The following is a 22,597-nucleotide window of genomic DNA, read 5'->3' on the forward strand; positions in this document are numbered from 1 at the left end:
AATGCTGCCAGATGCAGAAAGCAAGCAAGGGTACAGAGGTTTAGTATTTCCCTGCTCCTCCATTCCCATCTCTTTGGTTCATAATAACTTATTACTTGAAGAAATACCGGATACAGAAAAGAGCAGAAAAACTTGGCTTTAGGAAGTTGGCTTTTCAGTGTGAGTGAACTTTGCCATTATAAAGCTCTGTCACCATTCATGCAAAGACTAACTTACAAATGGTATCTACGCAGAGTTAAATGTCAAATATGTGTTGTGAGCATGTCACTGTCGTGAGCAGCGTGCATTATAAATAGCTATAAGCCTATTGATTTGTGGGCGACTGATTATAAAAAATCTGTTTCTCTATTGGACTCTGGAAAACACATCTGAAAAAAGGCTTCTGTTTTCCCAGAGATCAACAACATACATCTGAGCTGGAAAATCTGGCAGGGTTTTTCCTAGAAAAATGGTGGCGATGTCATTGAAAATTAGTTATGTACATATACAGAGTTCTCGCTTCCACTGGAGAGGTCTTGGTGTTGCGTTTTGTTGCATTTCTTCACGGTGAGGGTGACAGAGCACTGGAACAGGCTGCCTAGGGAGGTTGTGGAGTCTCCCTCTCTGGAGATATTCAAGGCACGTCTGGACGCCTACCTGGGCAGCCTGCTCTAAGGAGCCTGCTTTGGCAGGGGGGTTAGACCCGATGATCGTTTGAGGTCCCTTCCAACCCCTTCGATTCTGTGATTCTGTGATTTCTTGTCTTCTTGAGGAAAACCAAGTGGCGGCCAATTCTCTTCAACCAAGCAGTGGTGCAGCATTTGTGCATGGAGTTGGGCTGCCCAGATCTCACCCGCAGGTCCCTGCTCTGGGTTGGATCAAGAACCTGAAAATTGGGACCTATTTTCAGCAACAGGCCCATCAAATATAAAGCTCTGTACTTATCTGAGAGCCATTTATGTTATTAGTGACATAAATGAGCCAACAAGTGACACAAAAGCCAACTACAGCTGTAGGCACAGATAACTACTCCTTTCCCAAACATTACTCCAGAGCATCCATTATGCATAGTGATGTTCTCTAGGTCTTCCTCCTTTACACAAGCAAGAAGCCTTAGCTCCAAGTCAATGTGAACCTTGCTGTCTCTCCTGGCTTACCTTGTATTACATATTTTCTCTTGTTGGTGCTATTTTGACCTTCTCCAGCAGAAGGTGTGATAGCCCTTTTTCAATGGAGTGCTGCGGGTTTAAGGTCTCCTTATTCAACAGATGAGCATCCTGCTCAAGATGCTTCCTTTTCTCTTGGCCTAAACTTAAGGATTATGTTGCTCTCTTGCAGTCACTTCTCTCTGTCAGTGAATACTGCTCCTTGAAAGCAGCAGGCTATACTGTATATTCAAGCTTTGTAGATTCCATTAACATTTTGTTAATGAAATAGTGCTTTGTCAAAGAGTCTTGAAAACTTAAAAGGGTATTTAAGCTTCTTCCATGAGTCAATACCATATAATGTCAACATTGCCACGAAGGGATAATTCAGAGATGTCACACAAAGCATGTGTTATGCCATTTGCAGCGTAGGAAAACAGCTCAGCATTTATGTTGTTTAATCCATCTTCAAAAATCTTTTGTTCTGAAAAAGTTGAAGATCAATCTTGTCGGTATTTACTGACACAAAGCTGATGTAAGTCGCTGTGCTCCTATTGACTTCATCTGAGTTGCAGTGATTTACCCCAGACTCAAATTAAGACCAAATTAGGCACATGAAGAACTTAACATCAAACTTCTGAAGAATATACAGTTGCAAATGAAAATATGGCTAAAAGTAGAGTGAAGTAAACAGTTTGAAATGATCTGGGAAGGTACAGAAACAATTTGTTGATACTTAGAGAAAAGCAACATTATATAAGACTTTGCACTTATGAAATAATGTACTTTTCTGGTTAGAAGTAAATATGAAATAGGGAAATAGAGAGAGAGTTCAGACCTGAGCTCTGACAATGAGGTAGGGCACGTCGACTTTGGGGCAAATTTCCAAAATGTGTCTGCTGCAGTATCCTGGGTTTGCATCGCTGTCTCACTGAGTCTGACTGAGGTGCTCATGAAATCCCTCCTTCCCTTTCTCCTTCCTTCCCTCCTTCGTTATTGGAGTAATTCTGTAATCGCACCCACCGTGCAAGGAAGGAGTTTCATCCCACTGAGCATTGCAGTAATGCTGTTTGTTTTACCCTTGTACTTTTTATTCCTTTTCCAGTAAAGCTCTATATAATGTAGTTGAATGTAACGAAGGTACCCTCAGCTTTCTTTGAAGAAAATAAACTGCCTTACTTCATATTTGGCTGAATATGAAGCACTTTCCCATGATTATTCCTTAGCTGTGTTAAATCTTTTTCTGTTTCAGACTTTCCAGATATATGGGGTCACTTCTGCAACACGCAGAATGATGTAAAGTTCTTTAAAAATAATTCATGCATCTCGGTGGCGAAGGTTTGTGTTTCATTCACATTCAGGATTTTTCTTTCAACCCAGGCATTGTACAGACAGGCAGCAGTGCAGACCTGCTGGAGGAGCTCAGCAGGAGGAGAGCCCGCGCTGCACCAGCAACGTGAGTGAGCGGGGGCAATATCCTCGTGCTGTATTACTGCTGGCAGGTCAGGTATGCCGAGGTAGCTTGCAGGATCTTTCTGAGTAAGGGATACTTTCTGGCTTGATTGCACACAGCAGGAAGAAAAATAGTATGAGGCTCCTCATGTGTACTTTTACGCTGTTTCACAGCCTGGGAAACATATGGAGCATAAAACAATTGCTCTTTCTGTGAAGAGCTATGGAGGGCTTGCAGCCTCATTGCTCCAGGTGAGGTCACTGCAAGAACAACAAAAATGAGAATAAAATATGGGAAAAAAAACACACAACGAAAATACAGGCTTTAAAACATTCTGAAAGCACGTTGTGCATATAGTGTGTGTGCTGGCAGCCTTAAAGTATGAAAGGGTCTCAGTATGCTCAGCTCTTCTCAAGGTCTGCCTCACAGCAGCCATACACGATGACAGTGTGTGCAGTACGTACATAATCTTACAATTACATCAAGTTCTTGAAATTATCTCCCAGATCCCAGCATACTTGATCGGATACATTAAAAAGTAATGCACTTGCAGTGCTAAGTAGGAATGAAAATTTAAAAAACCACAAATGTTACCTAAGAGTGGAATCAGACATAAAGTTTACGATCCATTTTGGCCTGCTGTTATAGACAGAACTTGGAGTAAGCCACTGAATCTGGAATACTGCAGTCAGCACTGCAGTAAAATGAAGCATGTGGAAATGGAGGTAATGCTTAAGATGAGTTAGAAAAAAATAAATAAAATAACCCACCAAATATATACTTTGAATAAAAATAAGAAATTATATGGGGAGTGATGCAACTGTATATGCGAAATGCTACTCAAAGACTGTCCCAAAGGCTTTACAGATTTTAATAAGACAACTGCAATATAAATACAAGGAGTCTAAGAAAGGAGGGTGGAGGCTGCAGTGGAGGATGCTGCGTATTTTAACCTAGTATTTTTTAAAAAAAGAAAAGAAGTTCTTGAAGACCTTAGATACTGAAGAACTGTTACAGATGGTGGAAACAGAGATGGGGTATGTATCTGCAGTAGTAAACATTTGAAGGATGGGGAGGTGGCTAGTGCCAGATGGGTGATGGCAGTGGGAGCAGGGATAGAGCCCTCTAACTTGGGACAGTGTGGGATTAAATGCCCTAGATGCAACTGGCATCTCTCAGTAGCAAATATGAGTCTTGCAGATGCAGAGCTACTTACATCTTACCAAAAAGCTGGTGTTACGAAGATTTAATCTAAATTGTTTTAAAAAAGAAGTCAAGTGTTTGGTGCAAAGCCTCCATAGATAATCTACAGGACTATTATACTTCTGCTTCACTTAAAAATCCACTTCTGATTTCCTTAACATCATCAGTGACATTAAACATCTGTTGATCTGTTTGAGCATGAACCCTGCATCTCTCCTTGTCTCAGTTCTCCATGTGTAAAATGAGAACTGTACTTCTATACTTTTCTATGTTTCCTGTGAACTCTGAGAAAAGCAGCTCTGTATTACTCTGTGTTTAGGCAGCACCCATCCTTGCAGACCTCTTATTTTATCCAGGGGTTTCTAGGTCTGACCACACAAAACAGGTAATTGCTGTCATTTATGAAATGAGTGGAATATTTCCTCTACATGGCATTAGGGTAGTTAAAAGAAGCCAGTGTTTGTTACCACTCTCATATGTTAAACAAGAGCTTATTCTCATTTCCTTGTTTCAGGTGGTCTGAACAGAGGTCTGTGGTGGTCCAGCTCATTGGAAACTTTCATGCTTAAATCAGGAGGATGCTATAGTTGGAGCTAATCTGCGAGTAAGTTTTCTGGAGGCCATTATGTCTCCTGTGGTTTTCGTTCTTTTTTCTTTCTTTTTTTTTTTTTTTTTTTTTTTTTTTCTGAAGGAGGCATTGCTCCGTGTGTGTCTGTGTGTGAGGGAAAGACAGAAAGAGCATTGCCTAGAGGTTTTCAGTTATCACACTGTCTAAATATCCCTTATTTTTAGTTGGAGTCTTCTGAATATGAGATCCCACTACAGGTAGGTGAAGTGACCTCGTTGGTTTTGAATCTGCTCTTCCCTGGCAGATGCAAGGCTGCAGCTTTGAACAGGAACCCCCTCCTGCTCCATGCAAAGCTCTTTGAATTGCCCCTGATATGCTTCTAAGGCTCCCTGGTTGTGCACGAGGCACTTTGAAGATGAATGCCCCAGCATAAGGAAAACATGAAACAAAACGTACTCCCTTATGTCAGAGTGTGCTGCGGATTTCTCAGAGATCTTCAGTACAATGGCTGCTCTTTGGTGGGTGAGAGGGAACAGGCTGGTTCACCAGCTTGTCAAAGCAACAGAGCAAAATTGCACAGGGCTATCCATTGGGTGGTAGATCAGGCACAAGAAATGAACTTGAGGGTCTCCACAATATTCAAGTCTGGGAAATCTTAATTCAAGTTGACTTCATTGGATCTTACTTAATGAAGACAATTTATTTTTATTATATTTTTTTCCCCATGAAGTTTGCTACATTTTTTTTAGTGACCCAACGACAAATCCAGCCTCCATAGGTACAAGATGGGAAGATATTGGGCAAGTATTTGAGAAGTTGGAGATGGACCATTCCTTCTCCCTCCCCTTGTGCTTACCTCTGATAGTGTGTATATATATACCACCTCTACAGGGACCTGTGGCTACTAAATGTGGGAGACTTTGAAGGCCAGATGAGGTGGCTGAAGAGCAGCTGCCTGACTCTTCTGCCTGGTGTGTGCCACAGAAACTTCTGTGTTTAAATCAGGCAAAGGGCATTTCAGTTGTATGGCTTCACTAAGTGTCTACAGAGCAAGTTGGCAGACGTGCTGTATTGAGGGGGAATACTTTTCTATGTCTCCATGGAAGTGGTGGAGCAGAGCTCCTTAGGTTTTCTGTTGCCAGCAGAATTGTCTCATACCTCTGCGATGTGACTTAGAGACCTGGGAGTTGAGGGATCAATGGGTCCCTGGGAGAGTGGTTAAAGGGCAGGGAATTTTATCTCGTCCATCTGGCCTCAGTGAGTGCTGATGTATGGTCCAAAAGTTTGCTGTCAGATGAATGAACCCATTTTCTTAATGGGTTAATGGGCTTAAAATGTAAAAAATAAAAATAAAAAATGAACTGATGTCCCAGCAGAGACTAGATGCAGAAACAGAAGGGAAGAGGAAAAAGTAAAGGAAAAGAAAATTAAAAAATAGAGACTGGTTAATAGAGATTGGTGACATTCTTTTCAGCTCTTTTTGGATGACTAGTGCAGACGTTCAAACTCCCTGTAAATGTAGAAAAGCAGAACCCTCTGGGCCACAATTCTTCTCTGTATGTGATAGATCCCCTTCTTTCCAATCAATTAATTGCATCCTAAAAAACATCTATTTCTCACCATTGACTTTAAAGGGATTTTAGATGACTAGCTCAGATATAGCTGTCTACAGAATAAGTGATTAAAGTTAGGTTAGATGAGCTGGCAAACTAAGTGGATTTTTTTCTCCTTTCGTGCAAACCCTAAATCAAAGGCATCTCATCAGAGAATTATAAAACACAACCTTCAGAGGGATAGTCATCTGCTTCCATATTCTGGCCTCTGAAGGGAGGAGGTAGACTCCCATCAATTTAGAGAGAGGTAAAGATTTCATCTCTCCACCTCTCTCAAAATCATGGCCATGTTGAGAAATTCAGACATTTATGAGATTTGCTCAGTCAAAAGTGGATTTTTGTTTGTCTTTATGATACTGTAGCAAAAGCAGAATAGTCACTTTTTTTTTTCCTTAGACTGCAGATGCAGTCCATGTGACATTATAAACTGAAGTTCGTAGTGGCCCTCTCCCTGACTACAAAATACGCATAAACTGCATGTGCTTATTGATGGGAAACCTCCCAAAGAAGCATTTACCAATCCACCAAGAAAGGAATTATCACGAAAAAAATCCATACAAGTTTTACCCGTTTTATGTTTGAATTTTAAAAGCAGGTAAGGTTGTAGGTGATTTAAGCGTGACCTACAAACTTCTGGCAATTGGTGAATATTTGCTTTGGGTTTCAAAAGTTGACAGATCTGATGCATATTGTACTTTTTTTTTTGAGTCAATATTAAATTCCAGGATTGGAGAAAGCAAAGCAAGGGATGACTTAGTTTAGTTTTAAATCAGAAAGGGACTCACTGTGACACAGTGCATGTATTTGTTTCCTCTAATTTAAATGTTAATTTCTTGACATAATGGCTAAAATATCAAATTATTATTTAAACCTACAAATAAAGTGAATGTCCCTTTTCCTATCTGTAAGTAATGCTCTTCTGCCAAATGATAGGCATGACTGTATTTTTTCCTAATCAAATCTGCATATCTTTTTCTCTGATAGTCCACTGCTGAATATTGATGGTTGTAATAATTGGCTCTTTATTGCTATATTGTGATTTCTCTGGGATGTTTCAAATTTCTGCAGTAAATCCTCTTCAGTTTTACTTCTTTTGTGGTTTGATACTCGCAAAAGTTGCTAATTCTGGTGGAGCTGTAAGGCTGTGAGCATGAGTCAGTATTTTGATTTGTTGTGTAAGTCATGTATCGGTATCTAGTATCTCTCCATTTCTCTTTTCTAATAGAAATACCTCAGTTGTTACTGGCTATATTTAGCAAGCGAGCTCAATCTTTCTCCTCTATCTGTTATTTTCTATCTGTCCCTAGCTTCAAGGGTTGGTGGCACTCTATGGTGGCTAAATGCAAGAAAATCTAATAATGCCTTTCTAATATACCCATTTATCTGGTATCATATTTTATTTTAACTCTTAATGCAACTGTATAATCATTGCTCCATTGCTGTAATTGGATTTGGAAGTATATTTGTGCAATTAAATTACATCTATAGCATTTCTATAAGCTTATTCAGAGTAATTAGTAATCTTAGAGTTTTTATTGGAATCATACTTTATATCCACTGTGCTCATTTTTCTCTTCAAATTCTCCAACACATTTGCATCAATTTTTCTTTTTGCTCTGGAATTTCTGGCATAAATAATCATTAAGATTTCTTTTTCTCCACTGTGAATGTGAACAGAGTCTAATCCAGCCTGCATTGAGGTCAATGGTAATCTTTTCATTTGCTTTAGTGGAAACTAGATCAAGCTAATAGGTTGCAAACTGCATTCAAGGCAAACCCACATCTTGTTGAAATCATTGAGTAACAAAGGACTGTATATTGATGGAAGATATAAAATAGCTGATTGCTTGCAGATTTTCTTGCCAGAAAATTTATAGATTCTCTTATTCACCTTTATTACTTTTTAGCTCGTAAGTTATAGTATCCCACCAATTTTTAAAATACTAATTTTAACTCAATGTTTTTGACAAATAAACAAACCCTTTCAGCTGAAGATTTTTGCCAAGGGACTAGAACTCTGGTTTCCAGACACCAAGTTACCTACCTATTCATTTCATTTAGAAGAGCTTTAAAGTTGGGCATTATTTCAGTTAAAAACTAATATTTTTTGTCTTCAGTTTAATTGAAAAACAAATATTTTATAATTTTTTAGCATGTCACATCAGTGCTATATTGGTCCATTAATATAATTGATCCTCTTGCTGCTGAATAAGAAAACCTGGAAGCACTTCCATCTAAAAACACTGTTCTGCCAAATTATTTTCCCAAATAGTTACAAATTTACGTTGCACTCTTTTTCCAAGTTTTATTTTGCCACTGCAGGGTGCTAATTATATGTCCCAAATCATGTAGATAGATAGATATAGATATATGTATGTATTTTTTAAACTATTGCAGCTTGCTTGCTAAGAAGGTTTTATTTATTTATTTATTTTTCCTGCACAGCTCCCACTCTGTTGATCAGGGGTTTGTTGCTTTGTACCGTCTCTCTCTCCTTCAGGCAATTAATGACTGCAGACTACTCTCTAACCTACAATTTTGGGAAGGTTATTGAGAAGGTGATATGGCAGCAACTGTAATTGCTTCCGGAGTTTAGAAACGTCCTTAGTCTTTGCAGGCCAGGTATCAGGTCCTGGAGCTTAGAGTGGAAGTGGTGCTGGTGTCTAGGAATGTTGACATTTTCCTGTGTTATTTATTCAAAAATCATGTCAGACTCTAAGGTTGGAAAGAACATTGTGAGAGATGGTAAACCGCTGTTTAATTCTTGATAAATTGTAAAAGTGAATGGTGCCTATCCCATCCCAGGTAGAAGTTGACCTTTGTAGACTTGAGGATGATCCCCTTGGACCTCCAAGGAGACCATGCTTAGCTGGTAGAGGGGTGGCTGGTAACTCTGGGCATGATTTTAGAGCCTCGGGAGCCTTTGCATGCTGGAGTGTGTTTAGTTTCAAATGACAGGATAACATGTGTTTGTATGTCCGTCCTTTTGATTGCAAATGGGTTGGTGAGACACTGTAGTGGAGATTTTGTAGTAGTCTTTCAGTATGTAGAAGAGTTGTTTATGAGCCTTAAAAGAAAAAAAAAAGACCTTTAAGTTTAGTCATTTCATTAATAGTAATTAGAATGAAGCAGTGTGAGCGCCCATGCAGCTGAAATACAAATCCTAAATACAGAAATTATTTGCATATTGTATGTATGCCTCCCCACTAACACTAATGGGAGCTGTGTTCCCAGATCAAGGGGATGCTCCTCAACAGAGGTCGGATTTTGCCAGTAGATGCATGTGAGCAATTTGTACTGAAATTTTGTCAAAAAATGACTAGTGTTTTGCCACTTTAAAACCATGGAAACATCACAATGTTCTTTTAGAAATGACTCCATGAATTAATTGCAAATTATTTATTAATGAAACAAATATTCAGCTGTCACTGGTACTAAACTCCACGATATGCTTAATGATTATTTTTTAAGAAAACACTTTTGTGTTTGTTTGATCTGTGTAGTGCTAACAGCAGTAGAAAAAGAGGGTAGAATTTGGTGTTGGAGTGGAAACTTGAAAGTGGCAGAAAGAAGAATGGGAGGAGAAACATCAGCCAATAACTGCAGAATAGGTGAAAACACAAGGAAATTGCAGTTCCTTAAAAATTACATTGGAAAACCCTCTTACTCCAGGCAGCCATGGTTAAGTCATGAGTAGAGAGTAAAATATGGTGACACAGGCTAGGAAAGCTGGCAGTGAAAGTTTTCGCAGTGTTGTTAATTCAGCCACACACCACGTCTGTAAAACGAGCATGAAAGAACTGGCCTCGCGTGGGGTGGGTAAATGTTTGCAGACTACAAGGAAACTCTCAAATGAATGCAAAATGTTATCTGTATTTTTAAAAATCATAATAAAAATTAACCTTGGCAATTAGGGAACGTGTGGGGATTTGGTCTAGGACAAACCCACCGGAGCACTGAGCTGTGGTGTGCAGCTGTTCCCGGTGCAGCGCTGGGTTAAATCCCGCTGGAAATGGCTGAGCAGCAGTGAGCCTAACGGGGCTTGTTTCTCCCCTTTGCACTCAGTGGCAAGGGGTGGATATAAATAGATAACGAAGCCTTTACTCTCTTTGCCGTGGTACTGATGCTGTTTACAAGACCAGGAATGCGGGCCAGCGTATGAGCAAGGCAGGTACGGCTGCGTTCTAAATAAATCTCAGGTGTCCTTGCGTTGTTGCTGCTAAATTATTTACTGCTCAGCAAGCGTGTGCCTGTGTGAGATATTGAAAGGAGGGTATTTGAGGTGAAACCCCATCAGTTTACCCAGAGCTGACACTGGAATATTCATTATCACGTTAAATCTAACCACAACGAAAATGAAGGCTTCCGTTGATTATGTGCTTGCATAAAAGATTTCTTTGGTGGCAAGCCTCTGTGACGGAGATCTGAATATAAAATCTAGTAAATGGAAACTATTTTCTTTATGGTAAATTTGCCTTCTTGGAAGTTATGAGACTTGGCAGATTTAAATTCTCTTTTAAACCCATGGTGTATTATATGATTTTTAACTGGCCACAAGCAATACGAGCACACGTTATGTGTGCTCAGCTCCAGCCATGAGCATGGTTCAGGATTTCCTATACAGCCAAAAAAAAAAAAAAAGTCCTGATTTGATAACCAGAGAATGGTATGTAGTTATCTCAGTTTAACATTAGCTTTGGGGGTTGGATGGTGGCCTCCTCTTCTGGAGTGCTGGGGCAAACAGAGTTATCTGCACACACCTGCCTTTTCTTGTCCCCCTTCATCCTGACTTCATGCTGGAGCAGAGTGAGCAGCAGAACTTGGAGATGTGTTTGAGGAACCCTTTGGTGTTGTAATTGTGGAAGAGTTCAGTAAAAGGCAAGGGACTGGCCCCAAAAGAGATGAAAGCTATTCCCTCTCTCTCTTCATCCATCCTCTTTCCCTTCCTGCCTCCTCTCTCCCAGGGATCCTGTTGAATATAAAGATTGAATTAAATCTTCTTCCCCGGGGAACAGAGAAAATAATAGAAATGATTAAAAAACACTTTGAAATACCACCTCGTGAGCAGATTGTCCCATAGGGAAACAGGAGGGCTGCCTGTTCGAGTCCACCTAGCTCTGTAAAATAAAAAGGTGTGAGGAAAGCAGGCTTTGATGGAGGTAAGCGTTTACAGAAATAGGAGAATAAACACCTGTTCTGTTAATGCTAAGAGTGATGATCACTCAGTTAGTAATTTATTGAAATATGCAACTGATTACATCAGCACAAATAATTCCACCCCACCAAAAAAAAAAAAATTATTAAAAAAAAAAAAATCAAGTTCCTTCATTCCATAATACTTACAACAGACTTTCTACTCTGGCAAATGGCATGAAGCAACATCATGATCTGAAGCCAGGCTCGCTTAGTCATAAATGGCAATTGATAAAGCTTGATTTGAAGTGTGGTTGCAATGAAACCATCATCTTCCAGAATAACATCAGCTTGCTTTCTAAGAAGGATGAAGATATTTTATGGCACATTCTTCTCTTTATGCCTCCTGTTTTCATCTTTAGTTGTAAATGTACTTAGTGTGCAAGAATAAAATACAAACGTACAGTAAATACAAATGTGCCAAGCACCTTCAGCTTTCACTGGTGCTTGTAGAGAGCACAGAACAGAAACAAAATGATCTGTAACTATAACTGAGTCAAAAAAAAAAAAAGAAAAAAAAAACACCCAACAATCTATGTTTAATCAGCATTTAAAGGAGATGTTACATGTGCCACAACTCCCCTTTTATATTGCATTTAACATCCCCTTACCTGCCCTTTAGTGTTCACGGTTTTCCTTATCTTATCCTTATTCCTTATTGTCATTTAATCATTATTTCAACAGGATTTGCTTCCTCGCTGCCAAAACAGTTATGCACTGCATTCTGTGCTTACAAACCTAAAAGAATATATATACTTTTGATGCAAACCCAATCTAATCCATCATGTAGCTGTGAGTTAGTCGATGGATCATTGATCAGAACAGGTCTGTTAGTGGAGAATGTTAATTCGTTAATGGGAATGTCTCCAGTCTGGTGGCGTGTGAGCTGGCTTTGGTGGAGGGAGCCAAAGGGGCCAGGTACTGCCAGGGTGCACAGGAGACAAGCAGAGGCCAGGACAGAGTGATGCCTGGGACAGACACTAAAAGGGCAAGTTTAGAGGGGCTGGTTGGCTGGAGGAAGATTGAAGAGGTCCTGTTCAAGACAGATGTGACAGCAAGAGGGAAGACATGGGGGAAGACTGGGAAGAAAGCAGAAGTGGATGGAAGGAGCTGAAGCAGAGGCTGCTTCTCAGGCTGACGGCTTGAGGAGGAAAGGGCTGATCTGGGTATGTGGTGAAGAAAGGAACACACAGAATGGGGGGGAAGAGGCTGGGAGAGGAAGTGTGGGGCTGATGTCTGAAGATGAGAAGCCACCGCCAGGTTGGTCACGGGACAAACAGAGATAAAGAGGTTAGAAAAGAAGGGATGGCTTTAGTAGTGGAAGTAGGATTTAGCAAGCAAATGGAAAAAGAACCATTTGAGCTTTATGGAAAACGTTGTTATTATTATTATTATTACTATTATTACTTATTATTAATTTACTTAAGTATGGTTTGTTTTTTATCTTATAAACAGCTTCTATCAGAAAGGAGGCAAGTTTTAAATGTAGGCATTTACTTCTGCTTTGTTTATTAGAGAAGAGGCTTGTTTTACTAATATCTTGTAAGTAAACACAGTGAAAACATTCAGTGTGATGGAGATAGATGATTAAGATGATTAACCATTGAAATGTGGTTCCACACTGAGCATGTAATTGGCAATTAATGCATTACTTTATTTTCCACTTGAAAGTATATGATTTTAGGTCTTGATCTTACAATGCTTGGCACATAGGCAGAGGCATAAGAAGTCAGCCAGGCTCCCCAAGGGTGCTGGACTCTTCCTGTTTGCAACACATGTTCAGATTGTGGCTTAAATAGTACAGCTGCTCCCTGGATCAGGTACTACCTCATTTATTATATGTGTAGACTACCTTCCCAGTGGCACCTTGACCGTAGATCAGGGACTGCAGCATCACCCTTGAAAATAACAATAATAACAGAAACACTGCTAATAGTTAGTAAAAATGACACTGTATTATTTATGATTAATTTTAGAAGACAGGGAGTTCATTTTTGGCCCAAAGCAGTAGACGCAAGCATCGAAGCAGGAAAAAACCTTTTAACAGAGTAGAAATTTCAGCTGTAAGATGTAAAAGGAAGTTGAGTTGAACACTGAGAAAAATTCAAAAAGATAAAAACGATTTCAGTTTGGTAGTTCTTCACTGGTTTTGCAGTTTGGCAGCTGTCAACATCTCAAAATATCATCTCACCCAAACTGTTGAAAGAAAGAAAGCCTTTGATTTTTCCCTTGAGACTCTGAAGCTGAAAATGGACTCTTTGTAGTCTCAGCCTCATTTCAGACAGTTTTTTTTTTTTTTTAAATTCTTGCTGGCAGGAACAACTAGTTCATAAATAGAGTCTCTGTTAATTAAATAAGTTTTATCATTTAAACTTGCCTTGTAAAATGAAAAAGAGAAAGTAAATCTCTAGCATACTTTCTTCTTTATTACAAGTCTTAAGAGACTAAGCATCACATTTCTTGCATCATTAATAATGCAAATTAGTTTTTGTTTGGGTCTCACATAAGTTTATAGTTAGAAGTAAATATTTAATGTACAGATCAGAGAAATCAAATCATATATAGCATAAATTTTACTTTCTAGTTATTGAAAGTTAATGTAAGATCGGAGGCACTGTGGTTTCTGTTTATTTAACCTCTCTTGCTCTTGCTTTTCTTTCAGTAGAACTCTGTGTAACTTGTCATTAAACACTGTTATATTCCTCCAGTATCTGTTTTTACTATCTTTACAGTAGCCACAGTGTTCAGCATTTAATACCATTTTAAAGTAAAGGTTAAACATATATAGCATACTTAGGGCTATAAGGATTATAGTTTTGGTCCTGATTATTGGCAGGAAAACCAGGTGATTATTTACAATAATACATAAAAATTTGTTGACTTTGCAGCAGTTTTTCTCTGGTTTGCTTAATGAAGCAATAGTCAGATAGCCAAATAAGATTAAACGACACTCCAGGCCCCTATATCTTGTATAGTAATGCCTCACGAGCGTGAGAATAAAATGATTTGACTTGTTTACTTGTTAACGCAGGGACAGTTAGTGGCTAGTGTATAAACCCCATAGTAGGCTTTCGGCCTTGTGTTTTACACATTATTCCCAGAAATATTGTATCTCTCTCCATATGAAATGTCTGTAGGTGTGATACTTTACAGCACTGCAGGACACCCATATTGGCAATACCAAAGTATGTGGTAGCAATGACGTGGTACACTTAAATGAGAGCCGATAAGTCTCTGTTTTAAGCTAATAATCAATATAAGCTGTACGCTCTCTATACAAGTGCAAGATCTTCCCTGCACTCACATGTGCGTCTCCATATGAATTACGGATATTTCACAAAGACATCTGTGCTTTCTCTTGTGACTTGCTTTTTTTTTGTGTGTGTGTGTGTGTGTGGTGGGTAACAAAAAATAATAAGTATCCTGTTATTTTGCGCATGAAATCTGATAGCGAATAAGACACCAGAGAGAATTCTTCGCTGATAAAAATTTAAATAGATCCATTTATCAATGTGACAGAGATTTGACCTGAAAGTTAAAGTGTTTGAAAGTTAAGTGGGGTTGTATAAAGGAAGTTGAGGCTGTGCTACAGATAGACTCTAGTTTTCGTAAGTTATTAAATCAAAATAAAAGATATTGACAAAACAATAAATTGCCCATATCACCCCATCTAATAGCTTCTGGGAGCACTAAATACATTCTCCACACTAAAGATGTGTGAAGCCCTTTCCTTTCTCATACTTTTGTTCTTCTACTTGAAAACACTCGTGCCATGGTTGGCTTTGTAACAGAGCCACGGAATTGCGTGGGTGAGTACTTTGCCAGGCAACTTGCTTGGAGCAGCGTCTTGGGGAGCAGGAGCGGTGGCACTGCTCTCGTGTCAATGTTACTGCTGAACTTTGCAGATGTGGTCCTAATTACGCTCCCGGGGATGAAAAAATAAAACGAGGGCACTGCTATCCACTACACAAAGGGAGATCGTGCTGCGGTGCTCTCTGCTCTCCTTGGGAGTCCTCGGCGATGTTTCCACACCGCAGCCCCCCGGGATTTGTGGAGTAGCGGTGTCAGGGAGCAGCTGCTCTTCGGGGCGCGCTCCCCGTGCGCGGGGCCATTTTCGGGATCGAGGAGCCATGTGGCAGTTAATGCCGCCCGCAGAACGACGCCAGGCGAACCCTCCGCAGCGGCTGTCGCCTTGCTCGGCGGGGCCGGGGGGGGCAGCTCTTCCTCCCAGCTTCATTAGCTGGAACCCACTTCACCCTCTGGCTGCTCAGCCTCCACAGGGTTATGGGGGCATACCCCCCACCTACGGCTTCCCCACCGAGGAGAGAATGAGCCTGGCTCTCTTTGGCTTGAAAACGACACAGATTTGAGACTATTTCCCCTCCTGCCGGTTTTTCCATGGAGAGGAGCGGAGAAGACATTACTATTTATAGTGCACAGTGCGTGTACACAGCATGGCGTCCACCGGCTTTTCAAGCGAGCATCCTACCCGGTTGGAGGGGGGGCTCTCCCTGCGACGTCCGCAGCGGGCCTCGGCCGCTCCCGTGGGAGCTGCCCTGGTGGCAGGGGGACAGGCACTTTTGGAAACCTCCCACCTCCCCTCGCAATGCCTATAGGTTTCTTTTACTTCTGCTTACCTTAAAATACTTGCCTCTCTGTTCAAAGTCACAGCAAGTTATTCTCCCAGCGTGAATAAAGGGAGAGTTTTAAGGGCAGGGAGAGGGATTGCCCTAATGCGCTGAAGGTACCAAGGGGCTGCAGTGCATCTGCGTCATCTGATTTGGGGACGGAGCACTCCTCTGCGCTCACAGCCTGGACAACCACAGAAATACCTGGATTTGCACTCCGAGAGGTTGGTGCTTCTAGGTGCTATGGCACTCATATGGTGCCTGAGCATGCTCAGTCCCATCTATTCATCCCACTTCTGAACAGAAAGATTGCTGCTTTGCTATTCGTTGTCTAAAACTTCCAATATAGTAGGGATTTTATGCAGAAATGCACTGGAATATGTTCCTACAGCCTGAGGAGCCCTTTGTGCAGAATGAGTCCCGTTCAATGACCATGCCTCTGCCCTACCAAGCATCCAACAGCCAAGGGGCTAAGGCTTTTTAGAGAGGTTTTCGGGGGATGAGGGCCAGCAGCAGGACTCGGGTTTCCCCACTGCCCACTCAGTGCCCGGCTGCTGGGTGACGTGGCGTCTCCTTCTGTTTGTTTATGGCTTCAAAAAATCAGAGCGTCTTCATCCAAGCTCCATTCTTGATATGAAAAAGATAGCTGACAATGGCAATAAAAATAACAGTAAGCGGTTGGAAAGGCCCAGCTCAAATCATGCTCTGTCAACAGCTTTGCAATCTGTATAAATATGAGCGGAAAGACAAACAACTCTGATTTCTCTTTAAGAATGTGAGTATCCATTGTCGTAGATTTAAATTAGGATGTTTTACTTGTACTGTATGTAAATTCATTCTTGGCAAATAACCCATGTCCACTAATGTATGTGTATTTTGGGTCTGTATAGTTTTGGTCTCTGTGAAATACAATGAAATTTGATAGCACACAGAAATACTTGCATGGAATGTCACATTTTTTGTGTGTGCTTCTCACATATCCATAAAAGAGTTTACACATTTCTAATTACTCATTCAAAAAGAGACTTTACAGCACTTTTAAAAGAGAGCCAATTTTTTCCCTACTGTGTTCTGTTTTTACAGCTTGTGGAAAGCTTATTTAACGAAAGTTTAAGTAATCAACGAAAGTCATTTCTGAGAAAAGACTGACAGATATGAAGCCTCTTTTCACACTTCATAAGAGGTGGAGATAGTAGCCATAAAATTTACAACTGAATAGTACTCTGTTTAGCTTAAGTTATAGAATTATTAGTTTTTCAGGCATGTGATAGATTCTGGAGAGGTTAAGTATTATAAATGATCAGATATGCTTTGTATAGCTGAGATGTGTGTGCAATACGAATGACAACCTACCCCTCCAAACCCAGTGCCCTGTACGCTCCTCCAGGGCTGATATTGTGCTAAAAATGTGTGTTTGGAGCTGACTTAGGTTCGTGGTATATTAATAAAATGCTAGCAATATGTTTCCTTCATAGAGACTAACCTCTGGCTATGAATGTATGAATTCCCAGGCCATGGAAATGAAAAGCCAGGGCATGTCGGGTGAGAAATGAGGCACCGGGGAGTTTAGCTCCATCATCGTGTCTGTCCCAGCTCCTGCAGAGCGGGGAGACTCAGGTTTTACTGAGGTCGACCGCTAATTTTACCAGATCTTGCTCAGCAAGAGGAGAGCTCTTCCTGCAGCTCAGTCTTCGGGCTGGAAGCCCCAGGGTGAGCTTCGGCTCATTTCTGATCATTTCTACTACTCAAGGAAGGACCAAGATCGAGCAGAACCTTGCTATAGAGTGACTGAGGGGAAGTGATTTCTTTTTGCAGGTCATGACCATTTCTATGTAGAAAGAGCTGAATAATGAGGAAGACCTTAGCCGTATTATGAGACTGAACAGTTCTTGAGAAATCCCCATTTCAGCTCATACAGATTTGCATGCCTTTTAGAGATAGTAAGAGGCATGAATCTTTTTAAATACTATGAGATGCCCAGATGTTACGGCAATGGGTAACACTTCCAAATACTTACTGTGACACCTAAATAAGCAAACAAAAGCAATTACTAAAGGCGTTTAAATGTTAATCTCTCTGTATCATCCTTTCATCCCAGAGTTTTTGTAGTGCTTTAGATGTAACTGCTTACCCAGGAGCAAACAGCAGAAAGGTTTTCATAGTTCTTTAAAACAACAAGTTGCGTGAGCCCGAGTCTAGTCCCATTGCAATCACTTTGAGGTTTGCCGTTGGTTTCAACAGGATGAGAACAGGACATGCATTTGCCAAATCAGGGACATATCGTTCATCCTCACTGTGGCAGCTGGAGTGTAACGTTAACACAGTGAAGTGGCTCACCATACAACTTGCATCAATATGCAGTTTAAGTGTAGCATAATGTTTGTATTTGTTTTATTCACTTTTATGTGAGCCTAATACAGCCAGCCTCGTAAAGCTCACTCTTGCACCTGATTAAAGGGATGTCTGTGTAGCATTTACTGGTTGTTCAGAAATGGTGGTGGCACTTTGTTACTGTCCACAAGTTGGTTTTAGAGCTAAAGGTTTCAGTCATTAAGGTGTACAGAATTATCTTGGGCATAGGTTTGGTCCTGGAGAAATGATGCTACGAGGTGCCTCGGTACGTATGGCATTTGTGGAAAACGGTGTGTGTACAGCGTGCCGTTTGAAAGCTGATACACACGATACCATTAGCTGCTGTATTAACAAGCACTTTAACTAAATATACAGAAAATTCTCCTGTGTATTTATGCAATGCAGGAAAAGTACTTATCATTACCAGTTTGCAAATTCCCAGTGTTTACCTCTGATGTCTATCTCATCTCAGTTTAAGGTTTTCTGGGCTTTGAACACTTAGATTTCAGGTACAAATCTCAATTACAGTAGAAGTGCCTCAATTTGTCAAACCCTATAGGTTTTCAGCTCCGGTTGAAATATCAACAATTCCTAAATCCTATTCAGTTCACTCTGAAAACTGTATTCTGGGGGCGTTCAGCGATCCTGCATTCAAATGGTTAATTTGCACTACGTTCTGTTAAAGAAAAGGAAAACTGTCACCCTGTCATTTCAGAGTCTGACACTAAGCTTGTCAAAAGAGACAGCTGTTAAACTGAATTACTGTTGACATGCAGAGAAACGGCCCTTGCCAGATGTAAAGGACATCTGCGGCAATGAAGTGGTACAGGGTGGCTTTTAAAATGTGGTCATACTGGTATTTGAATAGAGCGTCTATGGCATTAAAACGTGGCCTTGACTCAGACAGTTTAAGGCAGCGAACCAGAGCCAATGAGAAGCACAAAGAAGTGCTGATCTGTTGCTATATCCATAACTTATGCATGAATATGAAAACACTGCGGTGTCAAAGCTATTAAGCTCTTATCTTGTATCCAGGAGGATGTGGGTTTAAAACACAGTAGGAAATATTTTGTATTTCTGGGTCCTTGAATGTACGGGTAGGTGAGGTGTAAATTCATAAGGTGGATTATGCAGGGAATGAATAGAAATAAGTCTTCTTGTCTTCAGCTAACAACTGCTCAGACAAGAATTGCAAAGGGCATTAAGCTTGTGAAGTGAGTGCTGGATGTGCCTCGCCAGCGCTCCCGATAAGGCTGCCTGCACGCAGAGCACATGGGTGGCTGGTGGGGAGGTTGTTCCTTGGAAGGGGCAGCAAATGAAAGTGGAAATAGCTACGTGGAGAGGCTGGTAAAATTTCGTCCGTGTATCTTAACATGATTTACATAAAAAACGTCAGGATACCAAATTCATTTTGTATTACAAAAAAAAAAAGTAGGGATTATGAATATTTTATGATTTAGCGATTGAACCGACAGTAGGGAATTCTGCACATGATATAAGTGTGCGAGTCTTTGATTTGCATGTTTTTAGGGTAGAAATAAAGCTGTTTTGGAAAAAAAATGTATCAGTTAAGCAATTTTGCTAAATGTATGAAAAATGAAATGTTATGAGATGAAGCATGTATTCATTACGAAATGAAATTGATGTTTGAAGCTAAAAAAAATTGAGGCCAAACATCATTTTGAATATGTTAGCAGATCATATCTTGATGATTTATTTGTATGTTTAGTGGTGGCAGAAACCAAAGAGTTTGCCATCTGTAGGGAAGAAGGCAAATGATGATATTTCTAAACCATACAGGCTACACCGCTCCTTTCTGCAGGAAATCAACAGCAATTTGTTCTAGGCAGCAAAAATGCTGCAAAGGGCAGGTATGAGAGGTGTTTTCTCTCTTTGTAATAGGAAAATTTGCTTCCAAAGGACCTGGGTTTCTCCATGCAGGAAGGCTGATGTTGGCTGCATTGAGCTTGTTCCGAGAGCTTCAGATCATCTGAGCTGGAGCCCTGCATTGCTCTGGGAACATCCCTTTATCCTACAGACCATTTAGCATCATGGTAGTGTGTGCTTTACTGATGTGATTCACTCTACACACCTTGGAGGACTGTGGGGTAGTGCTGCTGCCAAATCTGACCAAATGGCCGCTTGCACATGCCATAAGCAGTGCCCCCACCGATCCTTACTGCCATGGTTAGCTGGAGCACAGCAGGAGGCTGCCTTACAAGTACAAATATCTGTGGTCTAACACAGACCTTCTTGAAAACGCATTTATCAACAACTTCCAGAGGTCTTCTACATATGAGGGAGGTGGTAAGTACAGTTGGCATTCAACCACCACGGCACTGTGCAGGACACAGTGGCTGTTGACTTTCTGTGGTCTCCAGGAGTCAGGGTCTCCTGCTTTGTCCCAGTCTCTGCTCACAACCTGAATTAAAAAGTTTTGAATGTGTTCTAGCTTCCAACCGACAAGAAGGCAGGCTAGCAGAGCTGCCACCATTTCATAGGTGTGCTGCAGGGACTGCTGGGTGCCACGAGGAGCTCCCAGCCTGCTAGGGACAGGGTGAGACAGGCCTAAAAGGGAATTACTTTCCATGAACTTTCTGCCTTCCTGCTCAGATGCCGTGTGCGCTGTTGTCTGTGCTAAACCAGCAACACTGGTGCTGAAGTGCTCTGCAAAGGCAATGCCATTGCAAAACCGTCCCTGTGGCTGTGCTGGGATGGGGCTTTGGGTGCTTATCATCACCCTGACAATCTCAGAGGAGTTATCTCAAAAAAGAAATCTCAAATATACCTTCATCAGAGGGCTGGTGTATGCTGCAATAAAAAAGGCGGAAATCTCAATATTCACTCTTAACTGTTCAGGTAGATCTGCAGCTCAGTTTTGTAGGTTTTATCCAGTGCAGACTTGTCTATTTACACAAGTTTAGTTATGCTGTAATTATTAACTTTTTACAAAAAAGCAGGAGGTGGACCACTTAAATAAACAGCAACAATTGTGTTAATAGATGGCAGGTTTGTCTGTGATAGCTCTTATAATACCATCATTAGTTTATTTAAGCTTACCATGAAAAATCTTTTTCTCCTATTCTGAGCTCTTTCATACAGCTTCCGATTTTGATTGACACTAACATAAAATAACTAACCTATAAATTATAACGTATGATTTAAATGAGGTATAACTGCATTATTTGTAAATCACTGCAAGGATCATCAGTGTGCAACATGCATGGTTTTAAGAAAACAAAAAATATATTACCAAGATGATAGTAAGGCAGAATGCAGCTCTTCCTGTGAAGCTCTCACCACACATGTTAAGTGTAATAATCCAACAAACAAAGAAAGGAACCTAATGCCATTAGCCGTTTGAACTTCATCATGTGATCAGTCCCGGGTCAAAAATTAACACCTATACATTCATCACAGAAATGCACCTCACAGTCTTTGCTAGTTGTCAAACAACTGTCACTGAAGTCACCCCAGAATTCAGGTTTGTAAATATGTTTGTACTCACCTGTTTGCTGATGTTGGAAGGGCATCTTTCTTTCTCATTTTATTCAAGCCAAGAAATGAAGCTTTCTGAGTGTTGTGTGTTCACTGGAAGATGCTTTCCGCCTGCTGTGTATTGGTACAGCGAGCAGGGCTGAATTACTCCAGCTGAAGATCTACCCCCAAGCTTTAGTTTCCCAGTTAAGTATCACGGACAGCACTGGAACGAGGTCATTGACAAACAGAAAATAATACACAATGGCTTGTTATAATCCATCCATTTGTTTGGGAAACCAGACATCTCCAGGGAGTGAAAGGACTCTACATTATTTTTTAAGTACCATATTTCAAATTAGTGTTTCTAGTTCAGCTTTTGCATAGCCTGATAACTGTTCATTACTGTGAGAAGGATTTCACACAGTACTTATGCTGTCCAGGATCATCAGTACCATGGGCTCCGAGTTTGCTCAGAAAGGCCATCACGTAGTATTAGTGCTTGGTGAGTACCATCAATGTGCTTTGGATCTGACTGTACTGTTCCCAGACTGGAAGATGTGGCTCTTGCCCCTAGGGGTTTGCAGTGTAAAATGACTTAATAGTACATTTCAGGCTAGATCTGAGTGCATATTATAAATGACTAATTTATTTCCTGAATTTAGGATTTTTCCCTGCTAAGAGGCATTGTGATTTCTATGAATATTTTGCTGTAAAATAGACAGTCCTCTTTCTTTTTTTTTTTTTTTTTTTTTCCCTCTCTTTCTCTGTGGTATGAATTTACCAGCTGAGGTGGTTGTTACTGTTCCTTGCTTGAATGTTCATGGCATGTTTCTGGCAAACACCAGAAGTACAGTTTCCAGGGCTGTGGAGAGCAAAGGGCATGTCTAACAGAGATAAAACGAGACTGGTGCAAGTAAATATCCTCACAGCACAATGGGAACCCTTCTCAATGTTGAAAGCCATCAAAAGAGCTAAGGCATGCA

At 40.6% G+C, this 22,597-nt stretch overlaps 2 long non-coding RNA genes across 9 annotated transcripts in view; one reads left to right on the plus strand and one right to left on the minus strand.

The window, feature by feature from the left end:
* LOC106042989 (uncharacterized) overlaps nt 1-22,597 on the plus strand; it is a 119,662-nt gene that overhangs the window by 49,008 nt on the left and 48,057 nt on the right. For 6 of the 7 annotated variants that reach the window (XR_010834722.1, XR_010834719.1, XR_010834721.1 and 3 more), the window contains 2 exons: nt 2,505-2,580; nt 4,295-4,384. This is a non-coding gene — a long non-coding RNA (uncharacterized lncRNA). The remainder of the gene's footprint in view (nt 1-2,504; nt 2,581-4,294; nt 4,385-22,597) is intronic. The other variant, XR_010834724.1, reaches the window with a different exon arrangement.
* On the minus strand, nt 10,318-22,119 carry LOC125184802 (uncharacterized). Of its 2 annotated transcripts, XR_007169249.2 has the most exons (4): nt 21,643-22,119; nt 15,792-16,428; nt 11,019-11,078; nt 10,318-10,930 (listed from the first exon to the last, which is right to left on the minus strand). It is a non-coding gene; the product is annotated as an uncharacterized lncRNA (long non-coding RNA). The 2 variants fall into 2 exon arrangements; XR_010834725.1 differs by having other exon boundaries at nt 10,318-11,078; nt 21,643-22,116.

This window comes from Anser cygnoides, chromosome 13 (assembly GCF_040182565.1).
Source record: "Anser cygnoides isolate HZ-2024a breed goose chromosome 13, Taihu_goose_T2T_genome, whole genome shotgun sequence".
NCBI classification, from domain to species: Eukaryota; Metazoa; Chordata; class Aves; order Anseriformes; family Anatidae; genus Anser; species Anser cygnoides.